The sequence below is a fragment of the Macrobrachium rosenbergii genome, chromosome 10 (genome assembly GCF_040412425.1).
Source record: "Macrobrachium rosenbergii isolate ZJJX-2024 chromosome 10, ASM4041242v1, whole genome shotgun sequence".
Classification (NCBI taxonomy): domain Eukaryota; kingdom Metazoa; phylum Arthropoda; class Malacostraca; order Decapoda; family Palaemonidae; genus Macrobrachium; species Macrobrachium rosenbergii.
In genome coordinates this window covers 60,867,207-60,894,726 of record NC_089750.1, presented here as the reverse complement: position 1 = coordinate 60,894,726, position 27,520 = coordinate 60,867,207, and the positions used below count along the sequence as shown (strand labels likewise).

Here is a 27,520-nt window from a genome sequence, read left to right as displayed (position 1 = left end):
TACCAGCGAATCTACTTTTGTTCACTACATTGATGACGTGACACTGCGGACAAGGATAACCAAACTTCTTTTACAAGGTTAGGCTAATTCGTGATACTGTTTCCTTGGAATAAGGATGTCAGTCATTTTGGCCACTGACTACAAACTTCGAAAACAAGATGCTGAAAGATGCTAATGAGATGCCTTTCGTTTCGAACAGGAGCTTTGTCTATACACCCCCTGCAGTTTATTATTGCGGAAAATATGGAATGCTGTGACCACGCTATTAGCTTAGAAGAAGGATGCTTATTAAGACACTGGACCTATATAATCGTTTGGGTCAACTGGAGTTAGATGTCGAGGTACATCAGTAAATTCCGAAGTGGTTACCAACTCTAGAGCTTATGCTTTGAGGCGTACTTCCCGGGTAGATGGCTTCTCTGACGCCGCAACCAAGCTTCTGTGTAATACTCTAAAGCCCAATTCTCCTGGTAGTTTGTCTTTTGATTTCAGGATCCTCGAATACCCATGTTCCCGTAGGGGGTTAGTGATGTCAGTGCACCTCACGCGGTGCACTGTTGGCATTACTTAAGGTTCATTGCAGCGTTCCTTCAGTCCCTAGCTGCAACCCCTTTCATTCCTTTTACTGTACCTCCGTTCATATTCTCTTTCTTCCACCTTGCTATCCAACCTCTCTTAACATTTGTTTCATAGAGCAACTGCAAGGTTTTCCTCCTGTTACATCTTTCAAACCTTTCTACTCCCAATTTCCGTTTCAGCGCTGGATGACCACATAGGTCCCAACGCTTGGCCTTTAGCTTAAATCCTATATTCCATTCCATTCCATTCCATCCCATTCGAATACCCGTGTATTCGCTTAAGCTTTGTAAGATCTACCTGAGGATTCATTTCTGTTAATAAAGAGATTCATCCTTTTTTTTTTAAGTAATTACCCTTGCCATTTATAAAACAATATTAAGGTATTGAATGTTCTAATGTTGTGCCACGTCAGTTTATTTTTCCCTACAAGTTTCGGAAATTGAACACATTTTTCACATTTTTAGTTTTCTGTAAAAGAAAGCTACTGTACCGGCTTTGTCTGTCCGTCCGCACTTTTTCTGTCCGCCCTCAGATCTTTAAAACTTCTGAGGCTAGAGTTCTGCAAATTAGTATGTTGATCATCCACCCTCCAGTCATCAATCATACCAAATTGCAGCCCTGTAGCCTCAGTGGCTTTTATTTTATTTAAGGTTAAGGTTAACCTTAATCGTGCTTCTGGCAACGCTATAGGACAGGCCACCACCGGGCCGTGGCTGAGTGCTTCATGGGCTGAGGCTCATACAGCATCATACGCTGTACAGAAAACTCGATTACGCCGAAGAAACCTCGGCGCATTTTTTGCTCTTTTTTTATTGTGTAGAAAAGGGGGAGCCTAGTACCTATATTCGTGAAGCCAGCTGAAAAAAAAATGACGCTAACCTTGGCTACAACAATAACACTTTTTAATCAAAGAAAAACCCAGTAATAATCTCTTTGAATGTTTAAATGTCTGTCAGTGGTGCAGAAAAGCTTTGCTTCTACTGTTCTTTTTATGTTTTTCCGTTCTCTTTTGTTCTTTTTAATAGAAAAAAAAAAGAGAGAGCCCCGATCTTTCCAACACATCCCCGAGAAAAGCCGAAATGGAAGCGGAGGAGGGCTGGGTAATCCCTCGGGACATAATGATTAGGTATCGCGCAAAAGTTTTCCTTCCCAATTAACCTGGTTCTGTGACGTGATCTATTCCTTAAGGACACGAGAGAGAGGAGATAAACTTCTGTGTTCTATCCTTCCTCAAACGGACGAGTTAATATTTGAGGCCGGTTATTCCCCCTTAAGCATGTGTAATGGCTGACGTCCTGTTTGCCTTCGCTCTCGCGCTCTATTTCATCAATTCATAATTGACGATTTGTTATAGGCACGTCGAGGTAAAATAAATATTTAAGAGTGGAAGTATAACAGCCGGTGCTGGATAATGTACTGCGAGAGAGAGAGAGAGAGAGAGAGAGAGAGAGAGAGAGAGAGAGAGAGAGAAAGAAAGAGAGAGAGAGAGAGATTCATCAGATTTTTATATATATATATATATATATATATATATATATATTATATATATGTATATATATATATATATATATATATATATATATATATATATATATATATATATATATATATATATATATTATATAGCTATCATTAAAAGTTTTGATAAATAGAACTAACTTGAAGCAGGTTGTATATGAGAGAGAGAGAGAGAGAGAGAGAGAGAGAGAGAGAGAGAGAGAGAGAGACTCATTAGATTATATATAGTATAGATATAGATATATATATTATATATATATATATATATATATATATATATATATATATATATATATATATATATATATATATATACATACATAACATTAAAAAGTCTTGAGAAATATTTCTGACTTTATGAAGGTTGTGTAGAAAACCTTGACTGATAAAAACTAGATATTTGATGTTGTTTTTGTTGGCAGGTTAAGCAGGCCTTGTACCTGCTCGATATGGCTCGTGGTTTTTTTTTTTAAGTCTAGAGAGGCAACCTATTAAACAGAAAGTCGTTTCAGCTTGGCAGCAGAAATATTGTAAATATTTCCTCATAGTTGATGTAACATTCCAGTTTGATATTTCAAGAAACTGATAAAATATCCAGCCTCTACCATCCACCTCGTAATACTAGATACGCAGTTGTTTCTTAGTAAAGTCTTGCATTTTCTTCTGTGAGATTCAAGTACCACCCAGTGTTCTAGAAATTTTATCCCGAATTGTGTCGTTGAATCGCTGAAGCTTCAGGAGTTCAAACTTACTGCAGGTGTTTTTATTTTGAGCAGGCGGATATAAGTCTCACTTCATAGAGTGTGTTATTTGTCGTTTATATTTTACTTTATCTTTCACCTTTTTTGCTTTTGTTTTTTTCGTTCTCTTTCATAGTTTGTCCTTTATTTCTCAGTTTCCTTTTCTTTACTGAGAGGCTTTGCCCGGTAGGGCTCTTGAGACTTGTCGCACTTTGCTTTTCCAGCTAGGGTTGCAGCTTGATTTGTAATAATAATAATAATAATAATAATAATAATAATAATAATAATAATAATAATAATAATAATAATAATAATCTCAAAATCTTGTGCCCGGTATTCTTGAAGGCTACAGAATTCCTCAACTTTTGTTTTTCATACAAACCTACATATCTTCAAAGACTGTCTCCCGTTACATTTTTTCTCTGGAGCACCAGGATGTGGATAAACAAGTTATTGGTGGGTAAAAGTATAATATATAAGACGCTTCCTAAACTAGTGTATTTATTTTCGGACTCCTTGAAGATTCGAAGGTTAATTGCTTGAGCTTCCATCCTGAGAAGGCAACATGACTTTGAGTCGGGGATCCTTTTGATTAATCTGCCTTACCTCTGGGACTTCCTGCGACATAATTGACCACGTATCTGTTTACCTGCCTGGTTCATGTGTGTGTCCCTGTCTCCGTATAGAGGAACGAATTTCTATTTCGTTTTCCTCTGGTATCTTGTTCATTTTTGGAGTTTGCCTTATTTAATTAATTGTACTATATATATGTATATATATATATATATATATATATATATATATATATATATATATATATATATATATATATATATACATCATATAAATATATATATATATATATATATATATATATATAAATATATATATATATATATACATATTTATGTATATATAATATATATGCATATGTATAATGTATATATATAATCTGTGAAAATATGCACAAAAAATTCTGCCTTCAAAATCCGTGCATACTTTTTAGAATGCACCGAAAACTCTTCGCCACATTTGGAACCTTGATAATGTCGTTCCAGCTCGCTTGAACTCTTCGCCATATTTATGGAATCGCGAATGGGAGAACAGATTAGGATTATTAGCCCTGCGTAATGCATGGGGAAGCGGGGGCTGGGGGCGGGGGCAGAGTGGGCCAGATTTATCGGAGGGCCTTTGCATGAACGGAGGACAGATGGGGGTCATGCCAACGCGAGACTCGTACGAGATAGTTAGGGGCACGATCGTAACTATTGATTAACGACTGGAGCATGGAAAGTCAGCCGCTGGAACAGTGTTTAAGGCCCTGCGATTGCTGTGATTAGCGACGATTTCAGAGGCTCTCTCCTCTCGCCGTTTCGGTCTCGCTCCTGCGCTTCGCTGTGCTGTTTCGCTTTTTAACAATTCCTTTCCTTTTATTGTGAAGTATCATGAGCTTCCTCGCTCGTTCATCACTTCTTTATGCTGCTGGGTCTGTTTCTCTCTCTCTCTCTCTCTCTCTCTCTCTCTCTCTCTCTCTCTCTCTCATACACACAAATATACATAATTCTTTCTCCATGTGTATCATATACACACGCAGACACAAACACACACACAAAATCAATAAAATAGAGCAAAAACGAAGTGCAGAAATGAACATTGAGCGACCGCGCGTGCGGTTCACAAGCGACTTGGGGTGAAGGGCTGTGGGGAAGGGGGAGGAAGATCCCGCACACTCACACACACACACACACACACCGAGGGAGAGAGAGAGAGAGAGAAAGAGGGAGAGGGCGAGAAAGAGAGAGAGAGAGTCCTGGAACATCGCTTTGGCCACTATGTGACGGCGGCTTCCAGTGATCGGACGCTTTCTTGTCGATCTTCCAGCGCGCCCTCGATCCGCGTGTTCCAGTGAACGACGCGAATTTGATCTGTCCCATGAACTTCGGAAGAATGTAGCAGCTTCTGAATATTTATCCCATTCACTCATTCTGTCCCCCCTTCGTTGCGATACTGCAAATTACCCTGAGAGAAATTCTGTCAAAGTAGTTGTTACATTTAACGGTCAGTTAGGGATGTAGCGCGATAAAATTCGAATGTGGTTGTAAATTATCAGATGAGTATCATTGCTCATACTATTGGCTCTGTCGTTCACGTCACTAGACAGAAAACTAGTCAGTACTTACAATTTTGACGCAAGTTCTTCTGCCTTAGGTGCTTAAATTTATTTTCCCCTGTGAATATAGAAAATTCTGTAGGTAAGTATTTTAAAGTCGTTCTTTGGTTATCTTAGGCACACAGTTATGTAAATAAAAATTTTCATACTTAAAAACACACACACATATATATATATATATATAATGTATATGTATGAATATATGTATATATACCAATGCAAAATATATATTTATATATGTGTGTGTGTTTGTTTATATGTATACAAACATATGTGTAAATAAAGCAAAGTGATGAATGTATAAATAAAGGTAAATGCAACGAAGAAAAAGTGAAACCAATCCGTTGTTTCACTTTTCCTTGGTTGCATTTGCCTTTATTTATACATTCATCACTTTCCATATCTTCGTGATTCAATTGTACACATACATATGTATGTATATATATATATATATATATATATATATATATATGTATATATATATATATATATGTATATATATATATATATATATATATATATATATATATATATATATATATATATATATATATATATATATATATATATATATATATATGCATTATGTGCATCTATGTGTATATACTGTGATGGTTAATGTACCCATCACGAAGACCAGACACACACACAAGAAGTATCTGGTGAGTCGCTTGGAGCTAATATTCCATTCCCTCATGAGCGAGTAATCTGATTAATTACGAAGCGAGAATCATGATTAAACTGCCTCTTCATTGGAGCGGGACGACCGACCAGATTTCCAATTATGCACTAAGGGATAACGTCGTCTTTTTCAGTCAGAATTTCCTCCAGTGCATTCCTTATGATATGTTATATATGTGTGTTTATTCACCGACACACACACGTATATGTATGTATATATATATATATATATATATATATATATATATATATATATATATATATATATATATATATATATATATATATATATGTGTGTATATGTGTGTGTGTGTGTGTGTGTGTACATATATATATATATATATATATATATATATATACACATATATATATATATATATATATACATATATGAGATTTTATATTAAAATCCTTCCGTTTCCCTTAGCATAGGTTGGTTCCAGTCAAAAAATACACATGGTAACTTCCACATCCAGACTTTAGAGTCTGAATTGTGTGTGATACCCTGTGTAGACAACTATCTGTCTATCCGTCTATCTGTCTATTTATCTATCTCTCTCTTTGTATATATAGATAGGTAGATAGATAGATATATGAGACATAGACCCTCATGGCTGATGCGATGACATTTCGGTGACAGACAGTTATTCAAATCAAATGACTGAGATAACTACTATATATACATATATGTATATATATAATTATAATATATATATATATATATATATATATATATATATATATATATATATATATATATATATATATATATATAATGTGTGTGCATATTTCAGCATTTACTGTATATTATTTTAAGTCCTTACTTTCATTCTAACGTTTAATTAGTTAGGAAAGATTAGAGCACTTCACTAAATTTCCTACACCCTTCATAAATATATTTTCTGGGTATTAAGGCCATCATGTAGCTCCCAATCAAGTGTCAAATTGGATATTGCCTTTTATTTTCATCAGGAGCTCTATCATACCTTTTGATTGTTTATTGAACGCAGTACATATATAATTATTTGCCTATGAAGAGATGGATTTTATCATTTGATTGGTTGTATATAATATGAATATGGTTTCTTTGTTGTATATGTTGTTGAAGCCTCCGTATATTTAAATTTGAATAATTAATACAAGAATTTTCCTTTGCTACTTCAATGATCGCGACAAAAACAGTCATTCTAGGAAGATACGATGGATTTTGTATGTTAAATCGTACTAAAAATGTTTATTCCTTTTTATTTATTTATTTACTTATACATGCATTGTATATTATATATATATATATATATATATATATATATATATATATATATATTTATATATATACATACATACATACATACATATATATATATATATATATATATATATATATATATATATATATATATATATATTACTTATACTAGCAGTAAGATGTTCATTCTATTTATATTATTGTTGATCTTTTTGACTCTTCATCTTCAGTGCTCTTAACATGATCAATTGATCTGACTTTTTATGACTGTGTACTGTGTTCAGCCGTGTGAATATAAGTGGAATTTTATTCAAAAAATTTTGATGGCCATTATGAGTCGAAATGAATATATTCAAATAATTTATACGATTAGGAAGTGCATATTGAATATGAATACACGCACATACTTGTATAATCATATAATATATTCATTATGAATACGCGTACATATACATAAGTGAGTAATTTTTCATATTTAATAAGTTCATTTCTTTACACAATATATGCAAATTACTTTTTTCTCTGTCTTTGCTTACATCATCTGTCAGAATTGTTGATGTAAGACCAATATTATCTTAAACAAATAACTAAATTTAGTTCCCTATACCCTAAACGAGTCTCCGAATACTTTATTACTCTTTATGAAATATTTCAAGATCTTCAAGCTATTTCGCCCAAAAAGGGTTGGGAATGAATGGGTATGGGGCAGTTGGATGGGCATTCAGACAAGGGAAAAAAGACAGTGGTCACTGATATGTTCATACTTTAACGCTGAATCTTGGATGAAAATCCCTTGTGAGATAAATGTATGAATGCATATAAACAGTCATACACATTCACACACATACATATAATATATAATGATGTGTATGTGTGTGTGTGTGTGAAGTCACAAGCTGTCATATATTTATCTATCTATCTTTCTATCTCTCTCTCTATATATGTAGATAGATAGATAGGCAGGCAGATATATCACCACCCTGTGACTTCATATATCACGGTTCAAGTTCCGAACGGTTTTAATAATTTCCCCGATTCTGATTTTATCGATACTTGTCGTTGGATCTTGAAGCGGTACTTTAGTAGTTTTCCACGTCATATATCCTTATTGGCATATATGAGCTCTTCACTTCCTTTGGATCCTCATTGAAAGTCTACTCGGCGAGATTATTTATCGTCTGGTAGTTCGAGATTTGGTGGACAAAAGGGGTACAAGACAGGCAGATAAGAGTAATCTTGTGCTAGAGGTTAAGAGATTGATGAAAATTTGAGAGGAGTACAATTAAAGAGTTGAAGGCTGCATAGTTGATAAGAGTTGATGTGATGACTACTTAGTCTTAGATTGATTGGCATGGCGGTGGTATTATGTTTAAATAGTTAACCAAGATATGTAAGGTATGTCTGAATAAGGGAAAGTTTCCAAATGGATGGGAGACAGGAATAATGCCAGTGTGTGAGAGGAAATGTGAGGGTGTTAATTGGAAAAATTCAAGCTGTATAACATATGGTAAGGTTTTGAATGAAAAAGAGGAAGATATTAAAGGCTTTAATTTAAGGAAAGCGGAGATTTTGTAGGTCAATTGTTCATTATGAAATAGTTGCTTCTGGAGTTAGATCGTAAAAGATAAAAGATGTTTGTGGGGTATGTACCTAGAGAAAGTTTTATGTGGGAATTGAGATGCAAAGTGGAATGGCTAAAGGATACATAATGTAGATTTGGAATACATAATTGTTTAGACTTATTAAAAGCGAAGCTTGTGTTATAATGAGTACAGAGGAGTTTTGCTAGTTACTTGGATAATTGAATCTCAGGCAAGATTGTGGTTTTTTCGTGTTTTTTTTTTTTTTTTTGTGGATGTAATGATACATCTGGTAAAAGACAGAAGATAAACAAGCAAGTTTCTTGGATATGAAAATGGAACGTAAAAGAAATTCAGAGTGGGTGGTGATTGCAGATAATACAGCGTTTTATGGTGACTACCAGAAGACTGCAAAAACTGGTGAAACAGTTTCGAAGTCTCGTAAGAAGAGAAAGTTGAAGGTGAATACTTGCATGAGTAAGGTTTTGAAGGAGTAATTGAAAGCCAGGAGGATTTTAAAATGAACAGTAGTGTTCTTGGTGGAGGAACGGAAAGGAGGAAATCGCATTGTTACTTGTGAGAAAATGTAACGGATCTAGGGAAGCTGAAAAATGACATGAATCGTAGAAGACGTAAAGAAATATCCCTGCAAAGTTTCATAAGAAAAGATGAGTGTCTATACAAGCAGAATTTAGAGTGCATAAAGGGATTGTTGAGTCTCCTTTCATGTACAGAAGTGAAGTGTGGATACTGAATGTGAATAAAGGAATAAGGTGGAAAATGGGAGGTGTATCCGTACTAAGTGTACCGTATATGGAGGTAATGGTAGGAATTGGATAAATGCAGAGATATGACAAAAAAACTAGAGAATTTAGCAGAGGGGTAAAAAAGTAGGTAGGAGTGTTAAGAGATGATTTGGTCAAACAGGGAGATTGAAGGATTACAGGATGGTGAACATTTCATGTAATCCTGTAGTGAAGGGAGGAGGAAGAGGGAGACTAAATATGCACTAGCTAATTAAGTGAAAGGAGATGGAGTATAACGGCGAAAATGTATGCTAATTGGAGGTAGTGTGAATAAGGACATCGACTCACAGTCGCTGAGTCCAATGTATGTGTGTGTGTGAAGCAGAACATTGGAAGATTTTCTCATGAGAGATTTATCCTTGATTTAGTAAATAAAGAAGGAAAGTGGCAGCGAATGTTGTTTTGTTTCTCATTAGAACCGTGGGTTGTGTGTATAGATAAATACACACCTTGAAGAAATGGAACACGATTTTATATCACGACCGATGTCGGCTTTATTGCCAACTAAGCTATCTTCAGAGGACTGATCAGTTCTCTGAAGATGGCTTAGTTAGCAATAAAGCCGAAACCGGTCAGGATCGATGACCGTGTTTCATTTCTTCCCAGTGGTATTTGATATATTTAACCACATGTAAGAGTGATTGGAATATATATATATATATATATATATATATATATATATATATATATATATATATATATATATATATAATATATGTTATGAATTTTGTCACTTAAATACGCTTGACTTTTATACTGACTTTTTAAATTCATAAATATTAAGCTACAAATATTTAATATCGAATTCACTATACCTAAGGAATAACTTATATCCAAAGGATAGCCGAGTGTTCAAAGTCGACTGTTTATCATTGTTTCTAAACTAAAGGCCCAAGTTCGAATCTTTATACGGGCAGAAGCACTTATCAGTTATAATTCCCTGTAGGTGTAAGTTATTCCTAAGGTATCGGGAATTCAGTATTAAATGATATTTGTAGCTTTACTGCATGTAAGTGTGGTTAAGATAAGGAGCGACAAATTCCATAATCGTAGCCTTTTGGTGACTTCCACATTACAAGAAGCAGTGAAAATACTAGTTTATTTTTCCTGACATCCCGCAAGAGTAATAGGTATTGTTACTATTATTATTCAGGTGTGAACCCTTTTCATATGAAACAGGCCTGAAGGGGCCATTGATTTGAAATTCTAGCTTGCAAAGAATATGGTGTTCATTTGAAGGAAATAACTGACGATAATAGGAAATACAGAAAGAAGAGATCAGTTATTAGAAAACAAAGATAAATGAATAAATAGATAAATAAATAAATAGAAGAAAATGAAAATAGATTATTAAAAGTACACGGTGGCTTGTTTTAGGGTAGTCATGCATCGCATCTTCGCTTGAACTTTTGAGGTTCTGATTGTACCAAGGGAAGAATTCCGTCCACCATTTATGGGAATACCCTCTCATTAAGGGTTCAGGACCGTGTACTGGTCACTCCTCTGATCCCCAGCTGTTGGGACTTCCTAGGATAGCAACGTCCACGTTGAGTACACTGTTTTGCGCTGATATGTGCAGCAGCTGATGTAAAGACTTGCCTAATAGGAGACAAATATGTTATTCCATGTTTAGATATTAAGCCACACATAACTCATTAATATGGAATTCCTTATACCAGGAAGCAACTTATCCTATATACTTCCAAACGGAATCATATATGATAAAGTGCGACTTGAACCCATCCATTTCAAGGACAGTAAATGAGAGACAGGGAATTAATTCACCCTCCCATCAAGTGACATAAGAATTGTTTTCGTCTATGTTGCCGGATTCAGGCACTGTACTTGAATCCTCCTGTCTCCACCGTGATATCTTTGAACTAGTATGTATCACCCTTATATATGTTTACTCAAGTACTAGTATATATATATATATATATATATATATATATATATATATATGTTTATATATCATATATATATATACTGGTATATTACAGTGATATATTTTCTGTTAAAACAGAATTCCATCTAATAAAAGGAGCCCATAAAAACGCCAAAAGGTAGAAAGTTAATGCTAAATATTTCAGAGAACAACTGTCTCCCTCGACAGGGAGGTAATGAATGAAATAAGAGTTACAGAAAAGCGGTATTTATACCAAGAGTTCCAAAGATCAGCCGTTACATCATTCCAGTTGACAGCTTCTCAATCTTCTCAATCGCTGATTGGAGGAAGATTTTATCTATAATATCAGAGTCCCAAGCTCCTTTTGAGAGGTTCAACGTATTTCTTTGTTTAATCAGTGCTGGTTCTACCATCTGGCTTTTGAACCGACAGTTGCTCTATAAATAATATGTGACAAATTCCAGTTTATTTTGTGATTATGGTTATTTATGTGGTTCAAAATAGCTGAGCTCTGTTGGCCATACCTTACTGAATGTTTATGTTGTATGAATCTTTGGGGGAGTGATTTACCTGTAAAGCCAATGTAGAGTTGGCCACAGTCGAGGCAAGGATTTCGTATTTGGGGATTGGCTTTTGCTGGACGTTAATTAGGGATTTGGCTAAGGTATTTGTGTAGGTAAAGGCAAAAGGGTTAGAGTTTCCAAGTGTCTGTGTCAACATCTTAATTCTGTCCAGGCGTGGGATTTTGATTTTATTGTTGGGTGTCTCTCTCTAGTCGTGTTTGAGGGGGATGGTAGAAGATTATGTTTGCTTTATGGATTGCTTTCTCAGTTATATGGTCAGGGTACTTTAAAGATGACAGCTGCATACGGATTAGTTCAATTTCCTTTTCCAAGAAATCCGGGAGCATATCCGTAAGGCTCTTAAGAATAAATTGCTGGCTAAGCCAATCTTGATAGAAATGTCATAATAACTAAAATAGTGAATGTATCCTGTCGTGTCTTCAATTATTAAAACATCAAGTATATGAATTTTGTTGTCTGTTTCCCATTCAACTTTGAATTTGATGCTGGGAACTAAGGCATTTAATTTTGAAAGAAATTCTTTGAAATTGCCTCACCTATCATCCCTAAATGTTAGGATATGACCTACATATCATCACAGCATATCTTTAGGTTTTATTGCATTTATTATTGCAGTTTCAAAATATTCAAAATATTCCATGTATAGGTTGGTTTATAGAGTGACTCCCCGAATGAAAAGACGTTGTTTGATACACATAATTCAACTAACTTTATTATTTGATCTACTGCTAGTGGGAAATGATCTGAATAGGGAGCTAATTTTTCTCTCAAAAACTGTAGAATGTTGTGTACTGCTACTTTTGTGAATGGGGAATCTACATCCAGGCTTAAAAGTTTTTTGTGAAGTGGTACATGTGCTTCTTTGAATTTGTGACAGAAATCTTCAGAATGTTTAATGTAACTGGGAGAAAATGTGCCTAAGAATGGGGAAAGGAGGCCGGCTAACCAATGAGAAATGCTATAATTGAAAGCTCCCAGTCACATTAAACATTCTGAAGATATCTGGCCAACAGAGCTCAGCCGTTTTTAACCGCATAAATAACCATAATCTCAGAATAAACTGGAATTTGTCACATATAATTTAGAGTAGCAATTGTTGGTTCAAAAGCCAGATGGTAGAATCAGCACTGATTAAACAAAGAAATACGAGGTAGAACCAGCACTGATTAAACAAAGAAATGCGATGAACCTCTCAAAAGGAGCCTGGGACTCAGATATTATAGATAAAATCGTCCTCCAACCAGCGATTAAGAAGATTAAGAAGCTGTCAACTGGAGTGACGTAACGGCTGACCTCTGGAACTCTTGGTATAAATACTGCTTTTCTGTAACTCTTTATTTCATTCATTACCTGCCTGTCGAGGGAGATAGTTGTCCTCCGAAACATCAGCATTAACTCACTACCTTTGGCATTTTTATGGGCTCATTTTATTATTATTATTATTATTATATATATATATATATATATATATATATATATATATATATATATATATATATATACATACTGTATATTATATGTATATGTGTATATATACACACATAAAATAAAATGAGCCATAAAAATGCCAAAGGTAGTAAGTTAATGCTAATGTTACGGAGAACAACTGTCTCCCTCGACAGGCAGGTAATGAATGAAATAAGAATTACAGAAAAGCGGTATTTATACAAAGAGTTCCAGAGGTGAGCCGTTACGTCACTCCAGTTGACAGCCTACCACTACTTTTGCTCGTGAAATTATTTGTATACTTTTGAATATTAGGACTCAAATACTTCATTAATACTGAATTGACTAGACTTTGGGAATAACTTAAACCAAAATGAATTGTAGATGAAAGTGCGCCTCTCGTGACCGAGATTCGAACCTTTACCTTTTTAAATTGACACATGGGTGACAGTGACATTAAACCCCAAATAGCCCATTTCAATGTAAAAAAAAGTGTCATGAGCAAACGTACGGACAGTCACATACACATAACCTCACGTCTTATACACCTGATACTTAGTAATCATGGCGAATCTGAATGTGGGAGGAATTTGCACACCAGATACAAAATGAAATATCTTCCTTGATGGCTCAGTCTTTTGGGTCACTGTCTCCATTGTGCAAAGCCTGACAAGGAAGGGTTCGAAGCTCTCTCAGTGTCAGTGCAATTATCATAGATAATACCCCTCAGATGCGAGTCGTTCCTAAGGTTCAGTGAATTCGATGTTAATTGGTTTTATGGGGCATAATATTTGAACGTATAAACAATGACATATGTAAACTTAATGACATTATATATATATATATATATATATATATATATATATATATATATATATGTATATATATATATATATATATATATATATATATATATATATATATATATGTGTGTGTGTGTGTATGTGTGTGTTGTGTTATGTATGTATGTATGTACCGGAGACCAGGAAAACAAAAGCACAGCTCATACACAAAGTAACATGCGAACAGCATACTTCGAGAATTTGAGATTTCTAAAGAATAAAACGTAGATAGTGATGGCTGTTTGTTAAACAGTATCCAAGAGTTTTCTTGCCCTTTTCAAACATGTATGCTTGACATATAAAGTGAGATAGTGTTTTAAAACAATCTGTGATATGTTTCACAGTATCCTAATCATAGACAGTACCTAGTTATTATTATTATTATTATTATTATTATTATTATTATTATTATTATTATTATTATTATTATTATTACTGGAGAAGCAAATCCACAGTTATGTATATGTACATATATTTAAAGATAAATCAATATAGATAGCTTTCGGGAACTTGTTCGGTTCCCCTTTGAGATTGAAAAGGGGAACCGAACAAGTTCCCGAAAGGTATCCATATTGATTTATCTTTAAACATATGTACATATGCATAACTGTGGATTTGCTTCTCCATTTTAAGACTCATGCTACTATGAGTATTTTTTAATTAATTAATTAATTATTATTATTATTATTATTATTATTATTATTATTATTATTATTTTTATTTTTATTATTATTAACGATATGATTTTAAAGTGTAACAAATTCTAGTTATTATTATTATTATATTGATAACAATGTACAAATATTCATAAGGAGCAACACTAAAAAAATAGATTAGGAATCACACGTGGCTAACAAACAAACCAGTGTGATAAAACAGGAATAAGAAAACTGGCCGACACACAATCTTCGAATGACGTCATGAAAAACGTCGTCAGGGAAACAGCCCAGAAAGCATTGATCAGTTTACCGTAAAACCGAGCTGGGTGCCGCAATTTTATAGCCGGGTAAAGAGCGCATAAACTAACCGCATAAGACTGATTATCAGGCGGGAGGGCGCTATCGCACGCAGCCTGCAGAAGAAACGCGGCGCCTCGCTCGCGTCGCTTTTGTTCGGCGTCTATCTCCTGTTTCCACTTAATCAGTTCGGCGGATCTGGATGGGAAAATGGGCCGAAACAATGCCTAATCAGCGCCTAATGCGCGCGTGGCGGCAGCAGCAGCAGCCTTCTTCTCCTTCTTCTTCTTCTTCTTCTTCTTCTTCTTCTTCTTCTTCTTCTTCTTCTTCTTCCGCGTTGATGCCTGCCGGTCTTGATGATTTGCCTCAGTGCTCTGTGACCCTGATGCCTTTCCGGATTTCCCTTTACTTCCTCTTGCTTCCTCCTAATGAACACCGTATTCTTTGGAGGCTTGAATTTCAAGTCAGTGGCCCATCTGGGCTTGTTCCATATGAATAGGTTTCATCTACTGAATAATAATAATAATAATAATAATAATAATAATAATAATAATAATAATAATAATAATGAACGGAAACTTTCACGGATTACTTGGTGTTACGAGTTTGGTTCATTTTGTTTGAAAAACTTTGTTTCTTTGAAATACGTTGACTTGTTTATTAGATATTGGCGTTATTCAAAGAGAAAAATTCACATCTGTTCACGGAATTATATCGTGAGTGATGGTATCCGAACGATCATCACCGTTTCTCTGAGAATAACCAAGAAAGTTTAAATTTGAAAGCCATCCAAAGAATGACTTATCCGCGTTTCTTAAAATCTTGCCGAGTTTAAAACTCATACGATTGTTGCAGAAATGAGGAAGGAATGACATTAAAAACTACTGAATTTAAAACTCATACGATTGTTGCAGAAATGAGGAAGAAATGGCATTAAAAACTACTGAATTGAAAGTAAATTGATGAAGCCTCGTATCACTTGTGAAAACATATTTCTTGACTAAATTAAAATCACCGGTGTTCTCCAGTCTAGCCACAAATTGAAAGGCCGTCTCGTCTTAGCTTTTTAATTAACAGGTTTAATTCCAATTCTTTCTCATTTCTACAACAGTTGTGTGAGTTTTAAACTCTGCAGCATTTTAGAGAAAGCTGATAAGTGATTCTTTGAAGAGCTTTGAACAGGAAATTCAAATAAACACTTGATAATTCACGGAGAAACAGTTGGCAATGATCGGGAATATTATAGCTCAGGATATAATTCCCTCTACAAACAAACAGTTTTCTCTTGTCACGTTTGGTAGATATTATAATTGTGGAAGCATGATAAAGAAGTTGATAAAAAGAAAAGTATTACCCACTTGCGTCCATACGCTACTGAGTTACGAAATGAGTATTGGACAACTAAAAGATTTATGCATCGCAGAATTAAGAAAAATAAGGAATATGTTGAAGGTGAAGTGTGAAATTAACACCGCTGATGAAGCCACAGTTTATGTAAGAATAAGAATGATAATGATAATAATATAAGATCATTCAGAGAAGTAGCATCTGCGTATCAGTGACGTCAAGCGAAAGTTCATTTGGTATATTAATACATGAGGTCAGGAGGAATGGGAGTTTGAAGCTGTTAATATTCATCAAGTTCCCAGTGTGGAAATCATTCCATCTGAATGAATGATATGCTTTAGTTTGCGTGTTAAGCGGTATACTGACAACATTGCATTTTCTAAAATAAATAAATAAATAAACAAAAATACCCATTCACTTCTCTTATCGATTATTCGAAAAGTTATTCCATTTGAATGAATGACATACTTTAGTTTGCGTGTTAAGCGGTATACTGACAACGTTGTATTTTCTAAAATAAATAAATAAATAAACAAAAATACCCATTTACATCTATTATCGATTATTCGAAAAGTTATTCCATTTGAATGAATGACATGTTTTAGTTTGCGTGTTAAGCGGTAGCTTGACAATATTGCATGCTTTAAAATAAATAAATACATGAATTAATAAATAAATAAAGAAATACCCAGTCAGTTTTCTCATCGTTTATTCGAAAACGCGAAAACCTTGAAGGCCAGTAATTATAATTTTTCATCTCAGTCGAATCTGTTAGACGTAAATTGCTCAGAGGAAACATTCCCGGTGACCTTCAATAAACTACATTTAAAGCCTCTGGAAAGTTAGTTTAAAAAAAGATGAATATTTAAATAAAGGATTCCGGTGACCTCTTACGCCAGAGCGCCCTCCTTTGCTGCATCCAGTCGCACGTGAAAGCAGTTGCATGAACTTACTCACTCACTTACTTATTTCTGAGTAAATGGTTAATTGAGTGCTAAAACTGACGTAGAACCATTTGTATTTATTAAACTAATGACCACGTTTCCGCATAATATTAATGTTCTCTTAAGTTATGCGTCTAATGGTGTCTGTTTCTCCCCTCCTTTTCACCTTCCGGTTACTTATCAGGGCGTCCAAGAAAAATGTTTGGCATTACAACACCACCCCCCGCTCTCTCTCTCTCTCTCTCTCTCTCTCTCTCTCTCTCTCTCTCTCTCTCTCTCTCTCTCTCTCCCTTCATGTTCTGTAGAGGGTTCCTGACAAGCAAATTTTTAAATACTAGAGGCATTTAAAACCTAGCTCCGTTTAATCTTGATGGCAAATAAAATACAAATTTTCATGTTCATTTTAGCCCCTCCAACTATCTCACATTTATACACAAGTAAATATAAGGACAAATTAAGAAGATTGGGTTTTTAATCTGAGTGGAAGAGAATAATCGCCTCTTATATGTAGGAAGATTAAAAAGTCTGTGAAAACAAAGGCTCGATAAGAATTACAGAACTCTCCAGCAATTTATTTATTTATTCATGAATCTAAATGTCTTTGCTATGTTTTTTGTTATTGCGCTAGCTTTTCTGAAAGAGATGTTTGAATTTGTTCGCCTAGAACTAAATCTGTTGGTTCTTGTTATTTAATCGTGCTGTTTGAGGTGTTCAGTTTTTAGAGTATAATATCTTGTAATTCATTCTGTCGCCAATTTTCATCCCTTAGTTGAGAGGTCAATAAACGTGGCCTAGTGGCTTAGATACCCTAAAATATTATTCTGACGTTCGACAAAAAATAGGACAAGGATGTCTGCCAAGAAAACTACACCAGAAGTTGTTCTTATCGCAGAGAGAAGTAGATATTCTAGGTTGTCCATATACGAGGGACGAGCCTTTTAAGATAAGGAAGATTTGAGCAAACGACCGTATTATTAGACGGACAAAAGTCGTAAGGAGAAGAAGAAGTAGAAGAAGAAGAAGAAGAAGAAGAAGAAGAAGAGGGTTTTCAGCGAATGGTCAGTCCTGTCACTCATATTCTTCACAGCAGCAGAGGAAAAAGTTCTCCGAGATGACAAGGGAAACTGCGAACAAACGCCACGTTCGAAGATGCAACGACGGCCAGAGAAGATGAATTACTTGGTTGAATGATCATTCAAGCCAGTGGTACTCAGCAAAGCCTGTTTCTGTGGAGTCGTCTGGTAGAGTTTCTTATGCTTTTCAGCGAGTTCGATTCTCCCCTACGACGCCAAATGTTTTTAAGTCGTAATTTACAGGCCGCAGTTTATACAACAAAAACTAGACGTGTTTTGATATTTAAAAAAGAGATCATTCAAAATTTTAGACGCATAGATTCATCTCAATAAAAGAATAATAAAAACGACAGAAATTACTCTTTTAATCTGTAGAATTGCAACACTTAAATATTCAGACTATGAAACGTGTTAGGATACTCTCAGGTCGAAGAAGAAATTTCTTTCATTCAGACATCCGGAGACTTAAACTTTTATTCTGTAAAAGACAAAGAATATCTTTCTTGCCGTCGCTCATCTCTAAATATATTCCAAGAAAGTCGAAGGATATATTTCTTGCAATCGTGCGTCTGAAAAATAACTTCGTTGCTGGAAGAAGATGATTACATTTCTTGAACACGTTCTTGAGAGAAGAGTAAATTCATTTCTCGAAAATTCGGGAATAAATTTCTTTCCCTCCTTCATCTGATAGATGGAACTAACTTAATTTACTGAGGAAAGGTTGTAATTTCGTTCCGGACATTCTTGCTTTAAAGCTTAAATCGGTTTTTATGTATTATTATAGAGCCCTCCACTAATGTTGAGAGAGAGAGAGAGAGAGAGAGAGAGAGAGAGAGAGAGAGAGAGAGAGAGAGAGAACTTTGTTTTACAGTTCTGCAAAGATGAAATTGTGTACATAAATCCTCTATCCCTACTGAGAGAGAGAGAGAGAGAGAGAGAAGTAATTTTGTTTGTCAGTTCTCCAAAGATGAAACTTTACATAAGTTCTCTGCCCTTAATGAGAGAGAGAGAGAGATGAAATTTTGATTGACAACTCACCAAAGATGAAACTACATAAATCCTTTCTCCTTAATCGAGAGAGAGAGAAGAGTTTTTTTGTCAGTTCTCCAGAGATGAAACGTTACATAAGTCCTCTGCCCTTAATGAGAGAGAGAGAGAGAGAGAGAGAGAGAGAGAGAGAGAGAGAGAGAGAGAGAGAGAGAGAATAGTTTTTGTTTTGTATTTCTCAAGCATGTGACTTCGTACTGAGATGAAGTCTTCCTCTTTTCCTAATTTGATAGAGAGAGTCAATTTTGGTCAATGTTTACAATTTCCAAAGGATGAGACTGTAAAACGGTAACATGGGTATTGTAACTCAAACATTTTTTGCCCTCCAAGTAATATAGTTAAAGCACCAATGAGAGAATTTTTATTTCCTTGTGAACAAGCATTGAGGGTATTTCTCTTCCCGATCCTAATTCGAGGCTTGGCGAGGCACTGGAGAACTTGCATCTTTCATTTTCTGTAGGATTTTTCGAAGCATTTCAGTAGAAACAGTGTCCAAAAATATTAGTAAGTCGAGAATTTCAGTGTTCACGTTATGACAGTGTGTACACACACACACACGTATACATATATGATTATAAATTATGTATATATATGTATTCAAATATATACATATGTAATATATATATATATATATATATATATATATATATATATATATATATAGATATGTATGTACAGTATATATATATATATATATATATATATATATATATATATATATATATATATATATATATATATATATATATATATATATATATATATATTCAGAAACACCGTGAAGTATTTGTTATATTCTCAAATATTAAGCAGCTACCAATATCGCTTAATATCCAATTCACACCTACTGGAGAATAAATTACACCCGAGGGGAATTACAATGGATAAGGGCTTCTTCATTAGTGGAATTTGGACCGCTGTCTAGTTCAGAAACAAGTTATTCAGTGATTTTTTTACCACTGAGCCATCAGTGTGTGAGCGTGTGTGTGTTTGTGTATGTGTATGTATGAGGATGTGCGTATAATTAGATGGATACCTTACATTCTTCGTAACGTTTACTAATTTAACGAATTAATTCGGTAATACATTCACACAGTTAATAAAGACACTAGAATGAAATTATATATGTATGTATATATATATATATATATATATATATATATATATATATATATATTATATGTATATATGCACATATTTATATTTATATTTATATATATATATATATATATATATATATATATATATATATATAATTTATATATATCTGTCTACCTATATATATATATATATGTGTGTAAATATATATATATATATATATATATATATATATATATATATATGTGTGTGTATATATATATATATATATATATATATATATATATATATATATATATATATATATATATATATATATATATATATATTATATTATATTATAAACACACACACACACCTGTTGTCACTTTCATATGCTGTAACAACGATGTCTGAACGAATTATTACGAGCGGTATCAGTATCACATCTTTAAGCGAAAACCACCCAATTAAGAGAACAGTATTCTGTAAGCCTGCCCTGTATGCAAGCTGACTAAAACAATATTTTCATCTGTATTCCGTTAAACAGAGAACAGGACTCCACAATGATGATTCAGCGATTATCATATTGCCGAACGTTGTTCAATTGCCCAAGATGCAAGACCGCTCATAGTAATTACAACTTATGAAGATTATTAAAAGTTTACCTTGTACTAATATTTGTCTTTTTAGACAGTTTAAATTTTCTTTTAACCTCTTTTATTTTACATTCATGAAGATTTTCGTTTACCCGTGAACCCATGCTGATATCACTCAGGGTGATATATGGGAGGGTCAGGACGGCAAGGCCCGCCTAAGGGACGGTACGTACCGTCCAAAAGCTTGGACCATATTGCTCCCACTTGGCCTACGTAGGGGCCTTTGGTGACAGAAGCTGGCCCCGGGCTGGAGGACGGTGTGTTCATTTCCGAGACCGAGATATGCATGGTTCTCCTTTCTTAATTACCTTTGAAATCGGCTTCGGCTTCGGCTTTTGTATAAGTGCAGGTTCGGGGAGTACAGAGGAAGGAAGAGAATTCCTTATTCTAATGAAAGCGCATAGTATTATATTGCAAGCTGGATATGCACAAAAAGGCCGAGATGGATTTTAAGTACTTAATTTTATCGAAATAATGTTTTTCTATAATCAGTGTTCTTTTCTGGATGCAGCCCATAAGAGCAGACCTTTCTGTTGAATATTTTTGCTTTACCAATCAGTATCTGATTGCAGCATAAGTCTTCTCCCCATCTTGAACTTACCTGTCTCATATTAAAGTTTATCATGATATCTTGAAAGAATATTAAAGTTTATCATGGCATTTGAAAAAATAAAGTTTATCATGATATTTTGAAACAAATATTAAAGTTTATCATGATAAAAAAAAAACTTATGCCGCATTAGTTAAGTATGCGGTAATCAATTTCCTTACTGTATGAGATTTGTATTAAATTTGTTTAAAATTTTCTATCCGTTATTTTTTCTTCATTTTCCATGAGAACTCTTCATTTCTCCAAATGTCGACTTCGGACACCTGTAATTAAACATGACTGACAGGCTTCGTTAATTCTGACTTATTTAATAGCGCAGTGAGTGAATAAGTAATTAGCATGACCACCTTGATTCTCATATGCGTAAAATGTTTAAGTAGCCTTCATGTCTCCGTAAGGCTGCTTAGACCAGGCTGCTAAGGTTTGTTGCAAAGTATATTAGCATCTGCAGTTTTTAGGAGGCCGGGATGATAATCTTAAGCACTAACCCCGCTCTCTAATCCAGGCTTTAGGGTATCAGTTCCTCGTTGGGAGAGTCGGTAGAGTTGTCGGCTAGCACTCGTTAGGCCCGGGTTCGAGTCTCCGGCCGGCTAATGAAGAATTAGAGGAATTTATTTCTGGTCATAGAAATTCATTTCTCGCTATAATGTGGTTGGGATTCCACAATAGGCTGTAGGTCCCGTTGCTAGGTAACCAGTTGGTTCTTAGCCACGTAAAATAAGTCCAATCCTTCGGGCCAGCCCTAGGAGAGCTGTTAATCAGCTCAGTGGTCTGGTAAAACTAAGATATACTCAACTTAGGCTTGCGTGAACTTATAAACTCTTACGGCACAGTATAGTGTAGATACGGTAAGGAAGGCACCGAACAGGAAAAATTAAACAAAGAAAGAAAGAAACAAACAAACAAATCATAGCACCGAGTGGAAAGTGGGAGATGCGGTAATTACCTTTGCCTCTTAACAGTCTTCCTAAGACACACGGTATATCAATATTTAAGGAATGCCTCTCTTAAGAAAGCAAGCTGATCTACACCTTTCCTTTTTAATGAAGCCTGCCAGATATGATCTGTGTCTTTCTCTGTATAAGTGTATATATATGTGTTTGTATATGTGTATCTGTACATACATATATATATTTATATATTATATATATGTATGTATACATACACACACAAACACATATATACATGTGTGTGTGCCGATGTGTGTCTGTGTGTGTAGTTTGCATGTGGATAATTGTGTTTTCATACATGCATGAGCATAACTTTACATGGCAGAAGTCTGTAATTAATTCCTGTTCGAGAGCCACAAGTTTATTCAATTGACATGCATCAAACATCTCAGCATCGCGTGAACCGCTTTCCGAATATTTTAGAACTTGAGGAAGTGGTCATTTCATGTCATTATTGCAGTATTTCGACTCTTATCACTTCGTGAAGTGATTGTCAAACACTTTACCTCGGTGACAAAGTCACTAATTTGTTTCAACGTTTGTCTCATTCCACGAATTTTTTTTTCTATTTTATTTCGCGGTTCTTGCCTTTATTATACCGAATATTCTTATTAATGATTTTATTTGCTTCATTATTTCACCTATTTTTGTGTTCATTGGCGATGTTTTATAATTTGGAGAGCCCTGGCGGCGTTCCTCAATCCTTTAGGGTTGAAATCATTCTCCAGGTAATTCTCCCTCAAAAGTCCTCTGTTTTCTTTTTTTCTACCTCTCCTCTCCTTTTTTTATATTCAGAGCAACATTCATTTCCTTGTGTTTTTCAAAGATTTCACGTTTTTATCAGTGTTTCTTGTTATTAATCACAATGATCACGCTCAGCACACCTTTGTAACCTGTGAAATCAGCTTCCATAAAATTGAATGCAGTTAGTGTATAGAGGAACATGATAAAGTTAAATGAGTATAAGCTTACCAGTTAGTTCATAAATAGGTCATAAAAATAAACAACTGGGCACTTTTGAATTAGCCTTGCAACCTTTTATTCTACGTCTTTGCTCAGGGCTGAGTGATGAAAATGACTAATTATTATTATTATTATTATTATTATTATTATTATTATTATTATTATTATTTATGGTGTGGAGTGAGACTATGTAATTTTACCCTGTCCTCTTCTTAAACTCTAATTAAACTCGATCTGAGATTTAACGAAGATCAGGAATAACATATTAAATGAAGGTCAAAATAGGACTAAATGCACACCAAGGCCCGGTTACCAGTGAAAAATATTCTTTGATCACTCAAAAGCTTGTTTATTTTTTATATATATTATATATATATAATGTAAATATGTATGTATATATATTATATATATATATACTGTAATATATATATACTATATTATATATATATATATATATATATATATATATATATATATATATATATATATATATATATATATATATATATATATATATATATATATATATATATATATATGAAATGTTCCAGTTCAAATCCATAAAACCCCATTTCCAGTTTAGTAAAGTTGAATGAATGAAGTATTCTTTCCTTACTCCAATAATAATAATAATAATAATAATAATAATAATAATAATAATAATAATAATAATCTCTGACTATGCTCTGCTGCAATTAGCAGAGTATGACTCCAGCTCTCTTTCCATGAACCTTAATGAAAGAAACTAATTTCCGTTGTTGCTCTATAAAAGCTAATTTGTTTACAAGAGCCTGCTGATGTTTACAAAGGCATGGTCAATGTTCACTTCTCCGTTCAAGCCTCATTTTACAGAACAAGATTTCTCCTGTGTTGTTTTTCAAGAAATACCTGAAAATGGCTTAATGTTGTTCGACGACTTCTTATGCGTTCTTGCGAGTTCCGTTAAGGTTTAGATCAGCTTTCCTCAAGAAACAGTGTGATAAAAATATTGTTTCTGTCTTATTATTATTAGATCCGTTTTGTGTCGTGGTTCGAGTGGTGTAAAAAGGTGCATTTATATAGACTGAGGAGTTAGGATATTTTGCTGTTTTGTTTATCAGTTTTTAGTTTTCTGTAAAAGAAAACTATTGTCTGTCCGTCCGCACTTTGTCTGTCCGTCCGCACTTTATTCTGTCCGCACTTTTTCTGTCCGCCCTCAGATCTTGAAAACTACTGAGGTTAGGGAGGGCAAATGGGTATGTTGATCATCCACCCTCCAATCATCAAACATACAAAATTGCAGTCCTTTAGCCTCAGTAGTTTTGAATTTATTTAAGAGTAAAGTTAGCCATAATCGTGCCTCTGGCAACGATATAGGATATGCCATCACCGGGCCGTGGTTAAAGTTTCATGGGCCGCGGCTCACGATACCGAGACCACCGAAAGATAGATCTGTTTTCGGTGGCCTTGATTATACGCCGTAGCGGCTGTACAAAAACTCGATTGCGCCGAAGAAACTTCGGCACATTTTCTACTTGTTTCTTATTTATGATCTCGAAAATCCTAGGTGACGTACTTTTTATGCCTTTTGTGGTACGTTGCGATCAGTTACCGCTTGCGCCAGAATGCTATGGGATATCTTTTATTTATTAATTTTTTTTTTGAGGCAGTTTCGTTACTTCTAAACTAGCTCCACTTCTTATATCCTTGCGTAATCTGGAAAATCTTCCTTGTTACAATTATAACAGGAGAAAACGAAAAAGAGAACAGAAAAAAACTTTCATGGCGTTCTGTCCCTTTTAATGAAAGAAGTTCGTTTTCCTTGCGGCGATGTAAAATGAGCTACTCAGAGGAGCTTCCTCGGACTCAGAGGAAAGATGAGAAAGCTGCCTTTCTTGTATTCACTCCCTTTGGCTTTTTGGGACTCGTTGTCACCCATTGCCGCTCAAACCCTTGAGTGGAGAGTCTGTTTGGCGCCCCAACACCGGTCAGCTAACGAATTGCTTCATTTGTTTTTTATCTTTTTTATTTTATTTTATTTAAAGAGGACTCATTATGACTTATTACCGCTCAGGATACGTCAAAATATCAGTAATATATGTCGTCAACACTTGCCGGCACCTTATCTCATACATATAGCAAACAGGTTGACAACAAGCCAACGACCGTAAGTGGAGAATGTCTTTGGTCAGTGCTCGATGACCGTAGGAACCCCAGGTTAGGACTGCCAGTAAGTTGTCCACTTGTGTTCAACATGTTTGTGATGTGTGTGCGACCAGTCACTGACGTGTGTTTGTAACGTGTTTTACAGCAGTGTGAACGCACCCTTACACAAAATACCTAAAAGCTATTGCCAGTACAGAAGAATTGACATTGCCGGTGAAGCTACTACCCCTATACTCATTACCCCTTCAGCTGGTCCGGGTTACTTATGTGCCAATGGCGTCTAGTGGTCTTTGGTGGTCTTCCATTTGAGACAATGTTGCATAATTTTGCTGTTACAGAGAACATGCCTATGTTCAATCATGTTAGGTTGGTAACCTTAAATTGCGCTAAGGAAAAAAACTTTTACAAACTAAATCCATATATTTATTATCAGTTCTCTTTATTTCACTTACTTTTTCGTCATTTCATTTAATGAGTTGTGGTTGGTGAGAGAGAGAGAGAGAGAGAGAGAGAGAGAGAGAGAGAGAGAGAGAGAGAGAGATGAAATGCAATTACCAACGTCATTTTTGCTTTACTCATACTGTATTTTAATGCTCTGAATATTATTATCCATCCAGTAAATTATGGCTGGTCTAAGACAGACAGACAGACAGACAAAGGGGAAGAGGGTATAAGACTGAAGAGGGGGCTGGCCGAAATAAGTACCTCACGCGCAAACACAGAAATTACAGATCAGATCTAAAATGAGGGTCGGTAGTTTTTGAGCAAATATGAGTTACTAAACTAGCCTCGTGAGAATATCCAGTCCTGGAACTATTAAGTTGTTTAATTAGATCGCTGAGTCAACAACATTGCCTCTCGCAGGGGAGGGCTTCCAGCCCTGGCAAAGGGCTGAATTTCTTAACCTAAAGTCATATTATATATTTTAGAATGAATGAGGGTCAGATACGTGGAGAAGACAAAATACGCCATTGGCTGCAACGAATGAGTGGAATAATGAAGACTTCATTTTCGTCGCTGGTCTTTGTAGCAATGATTTAAATCAGTGAGTTAGTTAATCCAGTAATTTTCAGGGGACTGAAAACGTCATGCTAATTGCGTGCTGTATATTGATATATATATATATATATATATATATATATATATATATATATATATATATATATATATATATTATATATATATATATATATATATATATGTGTGTGTGTGTGTGTGTGTATCTGTATAGTATATATATTATAATTATACACATACATATATATATATATATATATATATATATATATATATATATATATATATATATATATACACATATACACATACAGTATAATATTATGAACTTATTCTTTCGAGATTTTACACAGAAATGTCTGAAAAACGGATACTAGCCGTGAATTGCAGTACAGTGAAGAAATAAACTAAGGAGAGGATTGGTTAACGATGAAGACCCGACGGTTTGTGAAAATAGTTATAATAGCATTCTCAGAACACCATAATTAGTCCGATAAGTAAAGTTATCCAACGATACGGGTGGTCACTCACTCTTTAGTTGGGTGATTAGGCGTAAGGGGTAAGTTTGTGGGCCAAGTAACTTGGCCGAAATCCTTGTACGGTGAGGCTGAGTGCATCGTAGGATAAGAAAAAC

At 34.6% G+C, this 27,520-nt stretch overlaps 1 protein-coding gene across 1 annotated transcript in view; it reads left to right on the top strand.

Moving 5' to 3' along the window:
* The first annotated feature begins 4,666 nt into the window (after positions 1-4,666).
* LOC136842675 (agrin-like) overlaps positions 4,667-27,520 on the top strand; it is a 363,408-nt gene continuing 340,554 nt past the window's right edge. The window contains exon 1 of the mRNA XM_067110324.1: positions 4,667-5,089. The gene's annotated coding sequence lies outside the window, so the exon portion shown is untranslated. The remainder of the gene's footprint in view (positions 5,090-27,520) is intronic.